General features: G+C 39.8%; 1 protein-coding gene across 3 annotated transcripts in view; it reads left to right on the top strand.

The window, feature by feature from the left end:
• wscd2 (WSC domain containing 2) overlaps positions 1–15455 on the top strand; it is a 229023-nt gene that overhangs the window by 71658 nt on the left and 141910 nt on the right. Inside the window, exon 2 of one of the 3 annotated variants that reach the window (XM_061906564.1) lies at positions 5229–5282. The exons of the other annotated variants lie outside the window; for them this stretch is intronic. The gene's annotated coding sequence lies outside the window, so the exon portion shown is untranslated. The remainder of the gene's footprint in view (positions 1–5228; positions 5283–15455) is intronic. 3 annotated transcript variants of the gene reach the window in all.

Here is a 15455-nt window from a genome sequence, read left to right as displayed (position 1 = left end):
ATTGCCCTAGTTTTGAAGCAATGCATGATGAGAATCCGGATGTTGTGTGTCACTGTATTAATGTGCCGGCTGGAATAAACACACGCTGTGCAATCGCTCCGTGCCTGCCTACTTTATGGGTTATTGATAAACCTATGGATAACGGACACATACAGTATATAATAGTCTCCTTCTTGTTGTGTGTACAGTTGCAGAATTAGCTCCAAAAGCCGTGGATGTTAAAACGTGACTGGGCTGGCAAGGAGGAAAAGCGGACGTGACGACAGGCTGTCCTCACTCAGGTCCGGTTGGAAATCGGGAGAAATTCGGGAGAATGGTCGTCCCGGGAGATTTTCAGGAGAGGCACTGAAATTCGGGAGTCTCCTGAAAAGTTTGGGAGGGTTTGCAAGTATGACCTTGTGTAATGGTGTCATCACCTCCCGGAAGATCTGTTTAGAGAGTCGCTAAACAAAATAGTAAGCAAGTCCAAGGAATTGATACAGTGAGAACCGGTTATGAACAAGAAGCGGTTTTCGATTCCCATCCCTAGGTAAAATCATGATTTGTTTTCACACTGTGTTTTCGGGGTGAGGCGGAGCTGTCGACGTTTGCGAGCGGCCCCCCCAAAATCCCTTCAGCACTGATACAGCTGTGTATAAGGAGAGTATGGCCTACTAAACGAGAGGTGCCATCTTTGCTACAAATGAGGTGTCTGGCTGTGCCGTAAGCATGCAATTGCAGTTGTTGTGACGTTAGTTTTCCTGAAAAATTCAACAAAAAATATTGTTCGATAATACAATCATAAACATACTCCAGCTCATAAACATGGTTTTAGTGCATCTAAGTGTAATTTTGGAACAATTTAGTGGTCGTATTTGACGCACTCTGCCACTGCATTCATGCAGTGTCAAGTTACCAGCTGGCGCTTTAATACCTTCCTGCCGACAAAATGTACGTCTGAAAATACACAACGGACAAACCATCATTTTGCCAAAATCCTCATCAGCTTTGGACCAAGCACTCGACGAGTGAATCACAAAACGAACAAGCAATCGGCGAGTCTAAAATATCAGTGTGCAAATAGATCAATTTAAGATATATTTGGCAGACTCACAGTAAAATGTATAACTTATTTTAATAGGGATTCCAATTAAGTTTTTACTCACAGTTCCAAGACGAGCCATGCCTCGGCAGGGAGCAGCTTTTAAGCGCCCACCTGATACAAGCTTTCTTTGGCAGCATTAGATAACCCTCCAAAACTGAAATCTACATCTGTGTTCGCGAGCCACTCGCGTAAAGAGAACGGTGTCACTACCGTCACTACTGCAACTCTGTTCAGTTCTACACTCCACTGCCTTCTGGTCCAGTAGTTGCCCGAAACCTTGTCTTAACAATCGTAAAAATAGGTCTTTCAAAGACACAGGTAAACGGGTCCTTTTTTAGCCCGTCGGCTCTGTTAGCCCCCAAGCAGCACTCAACCCCGCATGTTCTGGAATTAGGGGGGGGGGCGGGTTTCTCATAGTCATCATTGTCACTGTCACCGACGTTTCACTGGGGTGAGTTTTCCTTGCCATTATGTGGGCTCCACCGAGGATGTCGTTGTGGTGTGTGTTGTGGTTTGTGCAGCCCTTTGAGACACTAGTGATTTAGAGCTATATAAATAAACATTGATTGATTGATTGATTGATTGATTTACCTGGCCAAAAACTCCTCGAATAAAATAAATATCCATTGAGGAAGTGCAGCATAGCATAGGGTCAGCATCAAAGTTGGTCCCAATCATGGCGCTTTGAAGTCAAATGAGCGCCTTTTGACCTATCATTGAGGAGAATGCCTGGAACCGGGTTGGCCAAACTCTCTGTATACATGGCCCCACCTTGGTAGAAACAGTTTAGACGACTGCTGAAGGAGAACCTGAGCTTGCACTCTGTTCAAAGAAGAGCTAAGAAATTGAAAAGTAATTGTCTTGTTTGCCTCGAAATAGTTGAACATCTCCTCCCAAAACCTTCCTCCTGTTATTTTTACATCCTTGCCTTAGTCAGGAAAATAAGGTCACCTTTTAAGGCGCACCGGAGTACAGCAAAGTAATTCAGTGTTCACACAGAGAACTGAGCCAAACAGTCCCATATTTGCGCATCCTCAGCAAAACATCAAATGTACATCGTTTTCCGAATCAGTTGGTACAGTTTGACGATAGGTCCCATGAGAGTTCAATTTTAAGATGCACAGTTGAAGCTTGCTTCGCTAAAGTTCAATGCAGCGGCATTTACTTTTTCCAACTCTTTCCTTGTCCGCCTGACCAAACAAACATTTGCTGAGGACCTCTGCAATCCCCACTTAAGTCCACTCGAGCAGAGAGGCCTGAGATTTGCAGCATAACTGAGCTTGGAGAATTTGCTTTTAATTAAAGCTGAGATCCTCCGTGCTTAGTGCAGGTGGGAGAGGAGAAGGGGCAAAAGGTCTCTTTGGATAAAACTGCTAATATTCCTTCGGGCCATGAATGAGCAGCTTTGTTCTGGGTGAATAGTAGAAGACATAATTTGATCTCCCACTGATGGAGTCTCCTCGCTGCAGAATAATTGCTTCTTTTATAAAGCCGTTTAAGAGGCTCAATTCAAGTGATTGTTTGTCAAATGGACATCTATGTGGACGGAGCAGGAGGTGGGCGTGTCAGCCACTGAGAGTGCATGATTCCTCAAGGGATCTGTGCTAGTTTATCTTTCTCCTCTGTGCTCTGTGTGTCATGTGTTGCCTTGGGGATATTTTCAGATGTTTCCAATTTTTTGGCCACTGATTAGTTCTATTTTTTGCCTTTTTTCTATTGCCTAATTGAACGGTGAGGCTTGGTGCCTCCAGACACAATAGAGCCACCGCTATTTTCCTTCCGAGTGTGTCAGTTACAAATGACTCTTTAATAGAGCGGCATCCTAACCGTCAATCACTCCATTACAAAGCTGTGACTTAATGCTTCTGTGCAGCGGTCAAAGAGGAGGATTACATTATTTTTAGAGCCTTTAACTTACCTCTTTCAATGTTTAAGGTCAGCATCGAGCTTAATGGACCATTGAGTATTATCAGGATTACAAAGAGCTCTTTCCCTGCCATCCTGGGCTTAATTTTTAAGCTTCATAGGCCAAGTTTAAATTGTCTTTCTGTGATTGGTTTGTTTTGCTTCTGCAATGCCAAGTGCACTTGTATTTAGAATTACCCCTCAGGCTTTGGACAGCTGCAGCAATGGTTTAACATCGGAATCAGTACTGTACCCCAAAAGACTATACAACAATTAATTCACAGCTTTTGTGTTGATCTCTTCCAAAACTTGTAAAAGAAAACAGTGTTCCTATTATGAGAAGTGTCTGTTGTATACTAGAAAGTTGTCAGAGAACATTGAGACCTCCAAGCAAAAAGTGGTAAATGATCGGCAGTAAATAAAATCAATTCAAAAATGCAAAGAGCAAAACGTTCTTCCAGTGTACCAATTGATGAAATTGAATAACCCTTTCAGGGTCATGAAGCCTGGATGCCCCCTGGACTGGTCAACAGTCAGGCATCGATTAATTAACGAACTCATTTTTACACCTATGAAGGACTTATAGTCTCCAATGAATGTACCATGCATATTTTTGGATTGTTGAAGAACATCTATGGCCTTGTTTACACTGCACAACAAAATGGAATTTTTTGCCCTCTAGTTACACAGATCAGATTTTTTTGCCAGTCTAAATGCTTCAAAGTGCTTGAAATCTGATTTTTTGACATCAGATTCAGACCACATCAGGAGGTAGTCATGAATCCGATTGGAATCTGACTTTTTCAAATGTGACTTCAGTCTAAACGCAAAGCGACCTAAATGCGACCCGAATGTGACTTTCTCGTCAGCTTTGGGCGAGCTAGGCCACTCCCACAACATCCAGCCCACTTTGGACTGCAGTGTAAACGGTGTCAGAGTACCCATTGATAAAACACTTTAGCACAGTGAGAACATGCCAAGTTTACACAGAAAACTTTGAGCTAAGGTTTGAACCCAAAACTTTCTCACAGTATGATTGAACAATCCTTCATCCACTACTCACTAAGGATGGGTACCGTTCACATTTGAATCGGCATCAATTCCCAGTTCTTGGAAATAGTTACCGGTCGCAATTTTTGGTAGTTTTGTGTGTGTTCAACTGTGGCAATAAATGTTAATTGCTATAAAAAAAAATCTGCTACACTGAGCTGTGCTGCTCAGCTGTTATCTTGTTGTATTAGACTTCTGAGTCTCATTTGCTAGTATTGTAATGCACCGCATTTTTCGGACTATAAATCACAGTTTTTTTTCATAGTTTGGCCGGGGGTGCGACTTATACTCAGGAGCGACTTATGTGTGAAATTATTAACACATTACCGTAAAATATCAAATAATATTCTTTAGCTCATTCACGTAAGAGACTAGACGTATAAGATTTAATGGGATTTAGCGACTAGGATTGACAGATTATTTGGTAAACGTATAGCATGTTCTATATGTTATAGTTATTTGAATGACTTTTACCATAATATGTTACGTTAACATACCAGGCATGTTCTCAGTTGGTTATTTATGCATCATATAACGTACACTTATTTAGCCTGTTGTTCACTATTCTTTATTTATTTTAAATTGCCTTTCAAATGTCTATTTCTTGTGTTGGGTTTTATCAAATACATTTCCCCCAAAAATGCGATTTATACTCCAGGGTGACTTATATATGTTTTTTGTCTTCTTTATTATGCATTTTCGGCAGGTGCGACTTATACTCCGGAGTGACTTATACTCCAAAAAGTGCGCTACTTGATTTCATAGTATACTTTGCATGCAGTTATAATTCCAAGACGATAATTTGCAGTAGCGTATGAACTTAGGTGTGTAGCCATAGCCAGAAGTAGTTTTTGCTATTAAGTAGATTGTGCCGGTCTCGTCTTTTGTTGAGCACTAAAAAGTGTTTTAAGTGTTATTGTATTAATCACGCGCCAGTTTGATTGCAAGGTTCAGTAGTTTTATTAACCAAATTTGGAGGTGTTGAAATCTTCATCTGAAATCACTCATTGTAATCAGTAGCATGTACGTTTTATGGCAAATCCAATGTAAATTGGCATTGAGCTAGTGAATTTTGAAAAGTGAAGCCCTACTGTACTTTTGTGCACCTTCTGCTTTCTTTGTAGGCATGGAAATTTATTAAGTGTCGTTGAGCTCGCTCTGAGTACTTGACTGCTTGTTTTCTGGCCAGGTACTTGAGCTGATGCAGTGACTGCAACCGGACGTGACGTTAGGTGCAACAAAGGTATCGAAATGATGGCACAGTTTGATTTGACCTGAATGGGTACCTGGTAGTAACTACGGCTTTCCATCGAATTTGCTACCCATTCACTCTGTTCATTGTAAGAATCCTGTATCAGACTACTAAATAATAGTGATGGGGAATTACAGAGAAAAACATATGAATATTTCCTGACCAAAGGTTGAGCCAGTTGATAGACTGATGTTTATCTAGCTATAAAAGTATTTCCATTAGTCTTGAAGCCTTCTTCTAATTAGGACATTTCAGGGATACGTTTGATGCATTTAAAAATCCACATGTTTTTCTTTCCCTTGCACGCTTTTTTCACATTCTTTTACTGTATCAGGGGTTTTCAAACCTGTTTTACCATGAATTGATTAACGAGGACCCTGACTTAAACAAGTTGAAAAACTTATTCGGGTGTTACCATTTAGTGGTCAATTGTACGGAATATATACTGTACTGTGCAATCTACTAACAAAAGTATCAATCAATCAATCAATCAATCGATCAATCAATCAAGTACCACCTCAGAAAATTCTTGGGTTTCCAAGTACCACCATAATGACCAATTTTAAAATACAGTACCACAGTAGACCCAAGTATTCATTAAAAACAAGGCATATGTTTTATTTAACAATTATATTTAAGATTTCTGGACACTGTAACAATACACACAATGCACAAACATAATGGACAATAATATTCCATATACAGTACGTATTTACAGATTTCTTTGGCGTACCACTAGATGGAGTAGGGGTATATGTGCCACGGTTTGAGAATCTGTGTATTATATCATACCAAGTGACCCATTATCTGCAGTATCTACCCAAGAAAACAATAAAAGTTTCAGTTTACTTGTTTGTCTTGTCAGTAAAGACTCATTGTGAACACACCCCTTTTAAGCGGCGTGGCGAAGTTGGTAGAGTGGCTGTGCCAGCAATCTGAGGGTTACTGGTTCAATCCCCACCTTCTACTATCCTAGTCACGTCCGCTGTGTCCTTGGGCAAGACACTTCACCCTTGCTCCTGATGGGTCCTGGTGAGCGCCTTGCATGGCAGCTCCCGCCATCAGTGTGTGAATGTGTGTGTGAATGGGCGAATGTGGAAGTAGTGTCAAATCGCTTTGAGTACCTTAAAAAGAGGTAGAAAAGCGCTATACAAGTACAACCCATTTACCATTTAAGCGGCCTCTCTAGGCTTGACTCCTCAGCTGCTTAGAGGAGTTAATAGAAGGGTTTTTTTAGAAGTTCGGATGTTTTGGTGCCGAAAACGTGTCAGAAACTCATGGGACTCTAAAGCTTGACATTTTGTGATGTAGACATTCTGCTCCACTTTTGAGTCCTTGTGGAAAATATGTAAATATGTGCTATTTCACTGTCTAACTGGGCTATTTTCTTTTCCCTTCTTTCTAGAGCAGGAATGGCAGATTTTGACAGTTCAAATAAAGTGCCACAATCACAACTTTCAGTGGGATTTGTATCGTAACACACACACACACACACACTTACTAGACTACAACACTGTGGATGATGTAGCATGTCACATCCAGCTGTGAGACTGGGTTCTAATCATATCTCAGACCTCTTTGTGTTGTCTTCTCCCAGTGTATGTGTACATTTTCTCTGGATCCCCTTGTTTTCTTCCACCGTCCCAAAAATATGCATGTTAGGTTAAACGGAGACTCTAACTCGGGTTTCCACAAAATGCATAATGGCCGCTGAATGGCTCCGCCACAGCGATGTAGCCAATTTGTTTTCATTCTAGTCAATGTGTCAGTTTCCACTGTCGTGGGGACGCCCTGTGCACGGCACCGGCACGGCGCTGTCAAATGTATGCAGAGCTTCTATTTTTGCCGTACACCGGAGAACGGCGGATTCATTCAGCAAAAAGTCATGCACAGACACGAATAAGTTATCTGGTTCATTTTCAAAAATAAAATACCTTAGAGCATATTTAAAACTTGAAACGCCCTATTTGCAATTATAATCGTTCTTTTATTTTTTTTTTTATTACGGTCTGTTGACTTTTTTGTCATTAATTAATTGCAATAAACAGAATAAAGTTCTGGCCTGAGTTCCAACTTTCCAACTGACAGCTAGGGCTGTAGCGAAACACTAATCTCATAATATGATACGATACATGATATTTAGCTCACAGTACTATATATCGTATTTTTGGATTAGAAGTCGCTCCGGAGTCTACGTCGCACCGGCCGAAAATGCATAGTAAAGAAGGAAAAAAACATATATAAGTCGCATTTTTCGGGGAAATTTATTTGATAAAATCCAACAGCAAGAATAGACATTTGAAAGGCAATTTAAAATGAATAAAGAATAGTGAACAACAGGCTGAATAAGTGTACGTTATATGACACATAAATAACCAACTGAGAAGGTGTCTGCTATGTTAACGTAACATATTATGGTAACAGTCACTCAAATAACTATAACATATAGAACATGCTATACGTTTACCAAACAATCTGTCACTCCTAATCCATAAATCCGATGAAATTTTCTTCCTTGATGTCGCTTCTAAATAACTCTGACAACTCCAAAGGTATGCACCGCTTCTTCTTGTTGTTTTCTGCTGCATATTTCACTACGTCCAGCTTGTAGTCTGCAGTGCATGATTTCCCTTTCGGTGCCATTTTTGTTCAGCCCTTCTCAGTTTTTATAAGTTACCGCCAACGATGGAATGATCCATTTTAATAGCTACGGCAGTAGCATATAGCATATAGTAGTTAGCATTCAATGACCCACAATGCACTTCTGCCATGACCCTCCCTCGCCGAATTCTTATCGGCTGACGCGTGTTTGACGATTGCTGACATTTTCTTTGTCTCTTCCGCGAATGAGATAAATAATATTATTTGATATTTTACGGTAATGGGTTAATAATTTCACACATAAGTTGCTCCTGAGTATATGCCGCACTCACGGCCAAACTATGATAAAAACTCCGACTTATATAGTCCAAAAAATACAGAATTTCAAAAACGATATAATTCGATACATATCATTTTCTGAATGATTTTACAAGGACAGTCTGATTTTGGTCCTGTGAGTGTTCCATTGACTTGCATTGAATGAATTGAACAGTAAAGCGAAAGTATTAGTTACACAATCCAAAGTCAAACATAATGCTCCCCCCAGTGACCTGGACCCCCTGATGCCTTATTTAAAACCAACAGTCACAAATCTTGGATTTATGTTCGACAAAGATTTTAAATTGGAGCAGCAGGTTAACTCCTTTTTACAATCTAGTTTTTATAATCTAAAACTTTTAGAAATAATTTTATCAGTTTTATCTTTTAATGACTTTGAGCAGGCAATCCATGGTTTTATTTCATCAAGTTTGGACTACTGCAACTCCCTCTACGTTGGAATGAACCAGGCTTCATTCGCTCGATTGCAGTTAGTCCAAAATGCTGCTGCTCGCCTTTTAACTGGCACTATAAAACATGAACACATTACCCCGATTTTAGAACCCCTTCACTGGCTCCCAGATCATTTTAGAATTAATTTTTAAGTATTGTTGTTTGTTTTTAAATCTATTAACGGATTAGCGCCAAAATATGTGTCAGACTTTTTAAAACTGTACACCCCCACAAGGCCTCTGAGGTCAGCTGATCAGTTTCTTCTTGTCATCCCAAAAACCCGTTTAAAATCCAGAGGTGATCGTGCATTTTCTGCTGTGGCTCCAAAACTTTGGAACAATATCCCTTTTGTTATTGGGACTGCTCACTCTTTTAATAACTTTAAAATCACGTTTTAAAACATATTTTTACTCGTTGGCTTTTAAACCAGCGTGAGAGTTGTGTGATTTTAGTCCATTTTATTTTGTCTGATGTATTTTAAGTGTTTCCTCTTTAATAGTCAAAGAAGTGGTAGAAAATGGATTAATGGATGGTTTATACTTGTGTAGCGCTTTTCTACCTTTTGAAGAACTCAAAGCGCTTTGACACTATTTCCACATTCACCCATTCACACACACACTCACACACTGTTTATATTAATAACTCTTATAGTATGTTTGTCGTAACTTCTGTGCAGCACTTTGTGAAACTTCTATTGTTTTTTTGAAATGTGCTATATAAATAAACTGGATTGGATTGGACAAAAAAATGTGCTCTATAAATAAACTGGATTGGATTGGAAAATATGTGTCTCTGACTGGACAGATAGTCAACAGCTTTAATTCTGGACAAAATACATCAATTACATGATGAAAATAATAGTTGTATTTATTGAAACGGTGCAAATTGTGCCTTACGAGCCTTTAAAAGAGGACCTGTTCTAAACAGGTTATTTGACGCTGATGTTTAACATGGCTTTTTCAGAAAACCCAATAATTCACATGACAAAAAAACACATTTTACTGAAAATGTGCTCGTCTTAGTCAGGTAGTTTAAGGGCTGTAGGCTTACAAGTGATCACTCAATGTGAGGTAGCCAGTTTAGGAAAGTACTATTACCTTGACCTAATCATTCTTCCAAGTTGGGCTGGGAGATATGGCCTTTTTTTAATATCTCGATATTTTTAGGCTATATCGCGATACACGATATATATCCCGATATTTTGTCTTAGCCGTGAAGTAACACTTGATGATTCTAGTGTCTATATTAAAACATTTGTGTTCATACTGCATTAAAATATGCTCATTTTAAACTTTCATGCAGAGAAGGAAATCACAACAAAGTCAATTGACCAAAAATGTATTTATTAAACAGTTTTTAAGCAGTGGCACACACATTCATGTAATTTCCAAAACAGAAAATGCAAGATTGTCAGACACATTTTAAAACAAGCTATTAGTGCACTTTTTTGCAAGATGTCACTAAGATGACATATCAAAACAACACTAAATTGAAGTGCACTTTTTGTACAGAACGCCACTGCAATAGTTTAACCAAATAAAGGGCACTTTTTTGCATGAGTTTGTGGGCGTGTGGCACCGAACGGAGATGTTGACCTGCGGAGTAAACACTCTTCATTCTCTAGCAGGTGACTTTTCAAACGATGCTACATATTAGCAGTATTGCTACTTTTGGTAGCAACACTTTAGCACCAAACTTGACAAATCACGGTTGTCTGATCAACATATTCCCACTACAAGCCTAATCACCGCCAGACGATGGACCCCTTGCTGTTTTTCTTGGGAATTAATTCTTCCATCATTTGTTACCAGATTCGCACATTCTTTCTCTCGTATTACCGCTAGCACCACAGCTAGCGTAACCCATACCGCTACCTCTCTGCTTTGCGAGGGTGTATACCAGGGCTGTCCAAACTTTTTCCAATACAATATATGAATAAAAAATATACATTTAGGCCTCCACCCAGGCTTGATCCCGGGACCCCAAAGGGTTTTGGTAAAAATAAAATGTTAAAAATGTGTCATTATTCAGTAATACTATTTTTAGTATTATTCAAGTTTTAAATGTTTAGATCAACATTAGGTCTGTCTGTTAATATGACGTTTTTAAAGATTTAAGTTGTATGCACTTTTTGTCAAAGAAAACCATGTTTTTTATGGGAAAAAAAACACAAAATATGCAATATTTTCACCCGATAACATTTTTAAGTAGAATGTTTGCGACTTATTAGTGATTCCTAAAGCCCCAAAAAAGTCTGCGGGCTATAGAGCGTTTTCCGTTCGGGCTCCAGTACTCTGGAATGCCCTCCCGGTAACAGTTGGAGATGCTACCTCAGTAGAAGCATTTAAGTCTCACCTTAAAACTCATTTGTATACTCTAGCCTTTAATTAGACCTCCTTTTAAGACCAGTTGATCTGCCACTTCTTTTCTTTTTCTCCTCTGTCCCCCCCTCCCTTGTGGAGGGGGTCCGGTCCGATGACCATGGATGAAGTACTGGCTGTCCAGAGTCGGGACCCAGGATGGGCCGCTTTGAACCGAACTCTCGCGGCTGTGTTGGAGCCACTATGGATTGAACTATCACAGTATCATGTTAGACCCGCTCGACATCCATTGCTTTCGGTCCCCTAGAGGGTCCTCTCCAAGGTTCTCATAGTCATCATTGTCACTGGCGTCCCACTGGGTGTGAGTTTTCCTTGCCCTTATGTGGGTTCTTCCGAGGATGTCGTAGTAGTTTGTACAGTCCTTTGAGACATTTGTGATTTAGGGCTATATAAATAAACATTGATTGATTGATTGATTGAGATGATATAATTGGAGCCGTAAAAAGGTCAACAACTCATAACACCATTGATTTTAATTCACTATTATTTTTTGTGCAATGACACTTAAAAACAAAACACACTGATCCAAAGTGTTAAAAAATAAATAATAATTTTTTTTTTACTATTTACTTTTAACACAATGGTCTCGAGTTCAACTTCAGATCTATCCGTCAATTATAAGTGTTTTTGTTGTTTATTTTTTTAGTTTGTTTGTTTTAGACCATTTAAAAAAAAAAAAAACACAGCTCAGTTTTTTATATGGCAAACACAAAATATCCAACATTTGCCCCAAAAAATATCTCTAAGTGAAATATTTAATGTGACGTAATTGGACCCTTGAATAAGTCAATAATTCATAATGACATTGATTTTGATTCACTTATTATTTTTTTGAAGAGAGAAACAGCTTGCATGGCAGCTTTGTGTTATTTGAGTAAACATTGTGTTAGACTTGTGTGGCATATTGTTGCCGGATTCGGTCCTCCGTGAATGCGTCAGCAAGAACACAGCAAAAAGGTAAGAACTAAAGGATTTATTAAACAAAAGGAGCTATGAACAAGAACACTGGCACAAATAGAAAAGGCAAATAAAAGCGCTAGCATGGAAAGCGAGGTCAAACTAACTGAAAACACAAACATTTGGCACAAAGGCACACAAAAGGAAACACAAAACAACTAGCGTGAAAGCTAGGAATAAAATAAAGCTTAGCGTGAGAGCTAGCGAAATCGAGAGTGAGAGACAAGTCATAAGCAGTTGTATGAGAACAAACTAAGATCCGACAATGAGTGAACAGAAAAGGCTGGCTTATACAGGGTGTTGATTAGTAAAGACGGGTGTGCTGGAAACGAGAGTAGCAGCTGAAACTAATGAGTGACCATGGAAACGTACAAAACAGGAACTAAGCATGTGATATAAAAATGGAACAAAAATAACAATATGGTGATGATCCGACCATCGGATCACAACACATTGCAACATGTTCTTGTTACATTCCACCTGTTTGCTCTTTTATACCACTTTTTATAATTTCAATTTTTTTCCATAGTATTTTTAAAATCTGCCGTGGGGCCGTTAAAAAATGACCTGCGGGCCGCAAATGGCCCCTGGGCCGCACTTTGGACAACCCTGGTGTATACGTATGTGACGTGACAGTATGTGACGTGTGTAAGAAGGTGCGCTTGCTGTCTGTGAGAAGGACAGATAACAGAGTGGGAACGTATACTCCAATATCACCATATAGTCATTTTCTATATCGCACAGAGACGACCCCGCGGTATATCGAGTATATCGATGTATCGCCCAGCCCTACTTCCAAGCGTAACATTGGTGATTTGAATGGGACTTTTTGTATCGATATTTGTGGCTGAAGAATCAATACCTTTTGGGAAACAAAACATTGATTTATATCACAAGATATATATGTACTCATAACCCAGGATAACTAGTGGAAAATGAACGAAAAGGCTGGAATAAAGTGTACAATGAGCATGCATAACACAGAAAAAGCGAACACTATTTACAGTTAGATTTTTTCCCCACCAAACATTACACAACCAAACTGATGATTAATAATAACCTTTAAATGCAAATCAGTCCACTTTAAATATTGCCACATTTATCTTTCAGCAATCAATTCATTAGTGCTACTGCGACAAACAGGTAAACAATTGATGTGTTTGCTAGCAGAGATAATATCCTACTGATGAATAACACGCCACTAATCAAGGCAGACTCTGAAGCAGAGGTGAATGTTGCAAGGTCTGTAGCGAGCGTTTCATTAATCTTTGGTTTGGGATAAATAAATGGAAACCTGTCAATTTTTTTTTGTTGCAAAAATCACTGACTGATGTGTTTCCTTTCGAGTGGCCACTAGTAATTAAGCATATCAGGCATCAAGCCAAACACTAATGCGGGCGCATACTGAGATCAACCATTTGTTTAATTAAAATGGCTGGCATGAAAAAGGGGGGAGCCAAACTGTAGCACAAACTGTACCTTTGTGATATGTGCCAAAAAGAATTAAGTACTTTGGCATTGTGATGCTGTTGTTGCGGGAAGCGGCCATGCTCCCACTCGCGGTTTCAGGGGTCATGCACTCGGTAGAGCAGCCATCTGCGCTCAGTGAGCCACTCGAGTCTGTTGTGCACACGCTTGGTATCCAGCTGTTTCCAGCTTTCATTTGTTGTATGTGCAACTGCTGTCTTTTGTTGGATTGCAAAGTGCTTTGCCATACTCCAATCACAGTTACGATTTACATTGCTCGGTTTTGGCTTGGTGTAAATCTCTCAGGAAATACTCATGCAATATGGAATAAGGTAAAACCAGACATCTGTTGGCTATGTTTTGTCATTTGAGTGTGAAGAATATGGCTGTAAACACGAACACAGCCCTCCCGACGTGGCTTGTCTCCGGTGGAGGAATGTGATCTTCAGTTTGATTTGATTTGATAAATCGTGCTAATGCGCACTGGCAGGCCAAACACACCAGGAGAGATGAAATGCAGTCCCCAGGGTGAGGAGAGGGTCAGAGCTGCTGGAGCTGTGATGTTAACTCTTCTACCGCCCGGCTGTTTAAGACATCCTACATGACAGGAATATTAAGAATATACGTGTTGGCACCTACACAGCTGATGACTTATGTTTGAAAACAATTGTCATCATACCAGCGATGCACCACTCAATCTTTCGTTCAAAGGCAAAACCTAGTAACTCTCTTCTAGCTGATTTTGAGAAAACAAAGGAAAACCAATCTATCTTGATGCTGTCTTACAAAGATCTACAAAGTCATCAAACGTTTAGATGTTGTCTTGAGCTTTCATTTTCTTGCCGATTGACCCATGGATTGAATCTGCTCTCATGAACGTGTGCTCTTTCTCCAGATATTTTATTACAATCTCGAGTGGGCCCCATTCTGCGTTTGCACATTGGGCAAGAGCCGTGTACAGCGTCCAGTTTTTATTTTGACCTCCACAGTTATCTGCCCAAAAGAGTATGCAAGGGGAAGAATCGAGAACAATACATTTAATGAAGGTGCTTGCAACGTCCTGGGCCAATCTTCCAAATATCCCCCCGTGCCATAATATCACATAATCAGGTTGACCGTCGGCCCCCATTCATGCAAATGTCTCATTAAAGACAATAAGGCGACTGACAAAGAAGCTCCGATTGGTCCCTTGAGATACTAGGTTTTTCTGTTCTATCTACGCGGTTATGTGGTAGTTGCTAGTTCCTGCCATGCGCGTAACAGCTTACTTACGGAACAAATTACAATATCGCATACACTTGTGTAAAGCATATCACCTAGGAACTCCAAAATTAGTATCAGCTCAGTTTTGACCAAAATTGAGTTACTGGGTTTTGCCTTTGGACGGGAGTCATGAAATCAACATAATTAAACAGAGCAACACTGGAGGATATCCTAAATCCCAGTGCCGATGATTGCCTCTTTCAGGCAGAGGTACTGCAAAATACGCGCATCCGAACCGTAACAGGAGATCCTACATTTCTTTGTCTGCACATTTCACACAGAACCCAGTGAAGCAAGACATTGCCCACAGGGTGACGCTGAATCCTGCAATCAGATCAAGAAATAGATGTGTGACGACGTCCCTGTCTAGTAATGGATATAAAATACTTGTCTGAGAGCGACGACTGTTTTCTGCACAACAGGGTTGTGAGAAAAATTAGTTTCGGGTGTTGAAGGGGTTATGTCAGACCTGGGCAAGTTAAGGCCGGGGGGGCCACAAGGGGCTCGTTGAGCTTTTCAATCTGGCCGGCCGGACATTCCCAAATATTTTTTTTTTTAGATCTGTAAGATGGAAAGTGTAGCTGCAATTATGATGTGCAGTAATCTGCGCTTATGGATGATATACCAGTTACTACGGTAATCTCATTAGTTACTATGGTCATCTAATTCAGTGGTTCTCAAACTTTTTTTCAGGTCTGTACCCCCTGTGAACAATTGTTTAAAT

This window comes from Nerophis ophidion, linkage group LG07 (assembly GCF_033978795.1).
Source record: "Nerophis ophidion isolate RoL-2023_Sa linkage group LG07, RoL_Noph_v1.0, whole genome shotgun sequence".
Taxonomy (NCBI): domain Eukaryota; kingdom Metazoa; phylum Chordata; class Actinopteri; order Syngnathiformes; family Syngnathidae; genus Nerophis; species Nerophis ophidion.
This window is presented reverse-complemented; position numbering and strand designations above follow the sequence as displayed.